Here is a 3,285-nt window from a genome sequence, read left to right on the forward strand (position 1 = left end):
ACGAAGCTGAGAGCGGGATCCAGAATTTGAGGAAGCGACTGGAAGGGAAGCAACTGGGCTAGACTGCTGATCTTCTGGAGTAGCCTGACCCTGGGAAAGAGACTGTAATCGCCGCCGAGAATAAACATGCTGTGCCGGGTGACAGGAATCCTCTGAGGTCAGCTGAACAGGCTGACAATCGGCAGAAAATGCTGAGCAAAGCTGCTGGCCTGAAGAGTGAGGCTAATCCGTAACATCAACTGCAGAAGAATGAGGTTCGAGTTGATGAACAGGAGAAGGCCGCAATACATCTCCATCATCATTCTCCCCCGGGGCTGATTAATTAGGTTAAGGAAAATATGAGGCGACCCTATTAAAGAGAGCATTAAGGATACATCGACTCTCTTGGATTTCACGTCATAGCATATATATACCCGGACTGAGCATATCCAAGAAAGACACAAGTGGTCGCCTTGGGGACAATTTTGCTCTTAACTGCGCAGGAATATGAACAAAACACGTGCATCCAAACACTCGCAAATGCCTATTATAGTACTGCCCCAGTAAGAAGTTCGTGAGGTGCCGCTGCAGCTTGGATTATCGTAGAATAAGAGGAGCCGTCTTAGGAAATGACTTAAAAGACAGATGCCGCCGCTGCGAGGCGAGGGAGCAACTTGTCTGGTCTTGCGGTGCACTCATTCCCGTTACGAGAATGAAATGACGCCCCAGCTTGACTCGAGACCAAGACTCCTTACAACTCGTACCAATAGCGGCACTGAGCGGCCGGAGATTGATTGAAAAGGCAGGCCCAGCCGGCCCTCTCCCCCCCTAACCGCCTATCTACTCGTGTTCGTAGCTCGATCGGAGGTCAAGACTGTGGTCCGGCGGAAAAACAGAAGTCGTCCGTATCAAGTGATACGTGAATTGCTCAGTAGTGCTTCGCCACTACCCTAGCTGGCGGAAATAGCTTAATGGTAGAGCATAGCCTTGCCAAGGCTGAGGTTGAGGGTTCAAGTCCCTCCTTCCGCTCCTGGCTTCGTCGTTTAGTGGTAACAAGTTCCGTGCATAAGCCACTTTAGAGATAGGGGCGAGCAGCAAGCAGCCCCTTGTATAGGGTGGAAAACCTATCTGACTAATAAGAGGAAAGGGGCAAGCCAAAACTGACTCCTAACAAGTTGCTGGCTTTTCATCAGCCGTTGCGCGCTAGCGCGCTAGCCTTTTCCCAACCTAGTAAAGGGGCTGCTAGTTGTAGCGCGCAGTGTACTAGTGAATAGGAAAAGCGAATTGAGATTACTAATGACGGATGGAGGTTGAGGGTAGAACATGTTCGGTGCCTCGCCCTTGTCTCCTTCGCCGTAGACTGAAAATGATGGGAATCCTATCGATAAAGAAGAGGCATAAGCATCGCCTCTCGATCCAATCCATCTTCCCTGGCCTCCCCAACACACTCTTGATACGAAAGCTCCCGCCATAGAGAAGAGATCGAAAGTATGGGTCCCCTCGATCACCCTCCCTTGAACCTGAACTGGTCGAGAGAGATGAACCCGCACCACATTTTTCGAATCGAAACCCCCAACTAGAGATGGAATTCCAGAACCTAAACAACTCAGTTGAGAGCTCCGTGACTGGTTCAAGGGAAGGTCAACCAATGATTGATAGGCCATTCCCTCCCTATCCGTCTCTTGATCCCTCATTCCACTAATCCGTTGTTACTGATTCATTCAAGGCATAGACTCTCCATTTCTTTGTCTTATTAGCGCAGGTGTTCGTCAACGATGAAAGCTGCTGAACTTCAGACTCGAGTGGAGAAAGAGGGCTAGGCCCCCGGAGGGCTTTCAGGGACTGGGGAAGACGGGTGGATTATAGAGCTAGGGTAGGGGCAAATCGAAGGCCCATCGGGATTGGGCATGGACGAGCCTCGACTGGGCCAGCATTGATGAAAAAAGAAAAACTTCCCCCATCGCATCATTAACCGGTGTAGGATTCAAGATCAGGTCCAGGATTCGAGTCAAATCGACCTTCCCTCTCATCTCAGGGTGAGGCAAGGAATTGTTTCAAATGTTCGTTGTTCAATATCTCGGCTGCTCAAGAAGTTTGACTAGTTGCTCCTCCGACCCGGAGTGGATTCTAGGGGAAGGGCAGAGCCTCACCTTGCAGTAGGAAGGTGTTCGTTGTTGGGACGGGTTCAAACTGGACTGAAGGGAGGAGGAAAAAAAGAGTCCTCTCTTCCTGGTCCTATCGAACCAGACACTGAATACCTGGGGATTCATCACTGGCTAGGGCTTTCGAATCAAAGCATGGGCATCTGCTATTAAGAGGGAGCAGTAGATCGTCGATTGAAGAGCCAGGTCAGTAAACTTCTATTGGGACTTCTATTGATTATTAATTCGACTCTAGGGACTCCTAGCAGCAAACTAGTCTAAAAAAAGGGGCCCCCATAGAGAGGCAGGAGATGCAGGAGCCGCCAGCCGGATCGACCAACAAATGATAGGCCAGAGAGATGGGCTCATTCGACTAATCAGTGATCCCTGGGCCTACCTAACACAGATGTCCCTGAAATAGGGGATTGGTTGATCGGAAAGCTCAGGCAGGAGTAGGACATTCCATACAAATCTTTCTGATCCGCTAGCTGGTGGTCCTCTCCTTAGAGTCAAGTGGCTTTCAGCTCCTCTCAAATCCCATTTTTTCATCGACAGGTAGGGTGAATTCTAAGGTTCCTTATTCCGGTTGTAAAGCGGAAGAAGAGGGAGAATGGGCACAGCCCCACTAGCAGCCCGCGTTTCCGACCCGAAAGGAATGGAAAATGAAAGAAGAATCTGTGTGCACTATCTATGGAGTGGAGTGACTATCCTTAATCTCCTCTTCCCTATCTCCCCCTTTTTTGCCTTCGGCTATTACCGGCTGGCAAGGCTTGGCCCAACATTGGATTTGTTTGAAAACTACCAAGGTGGCATTCATTCAATCAAATCTTTTATGCCTATGCCAGCCCAAACTAATTTTCTTTTTTTGGAAAGGAAGGAATGCAGGGAAGAAGTCTTTCCTTTCCACTGGTTCTTGAAAGCTATCAATCCCCGCTTCTCCCTCTCGCATCGGTTCTGCATCAGATGATGAGCCCATGCGAAAACTTTCTCTTTTATTGGCGCCCGATAGGTAGGCTATTAGATTGAGTCGAAAGCCTACCAACGCATAAAGGTTCCGATTCGAGCGAGAGCCCAAACGGGTGAGGCGAGAAGATCTTGATCGAAAGCTCCACTGTTCTGAATAGTGAGAAAGACTTTTTGAAATTCGATCAAATCGATCGAGAAT

At 49.2% G+C, this 3,285-nt stretch overlaps 1 non-coding gene across 1 annotated transcript; it reads left to right on the plus strand.

Annotated features, from left to right (window-relative positions):
* The first annotated feature begins 936 nt into the window (after positions 1–936).
* On the plus strand, positions 937–1,008 carry TRNAG-GCC (transfer RNA glycine (anticodon GCC)). Its single transcript has one exon. It is a non-coding gene; the product is annotated as a tRNA-Gly (tRNA).
* The last annotated feature ends 2,277 nt before the right edge of the window (positions 1,009–3,285 follow it).

Source organism: Nicotiana tabacum, chromosome 2 (assembly GCF_000715075.1).
Source record: "Nicotiana tabacum cultivar K326 chromosome 2, ASM71507v2, whole genome shotgun sequence".
Classification (NCBI taxonomy): Eukaryota; Viridiplantae; Streptophyta; class Magnoliopsida; order Solanales; family Solanaceae; genus Nicotiana; species Nicotiana tabacum.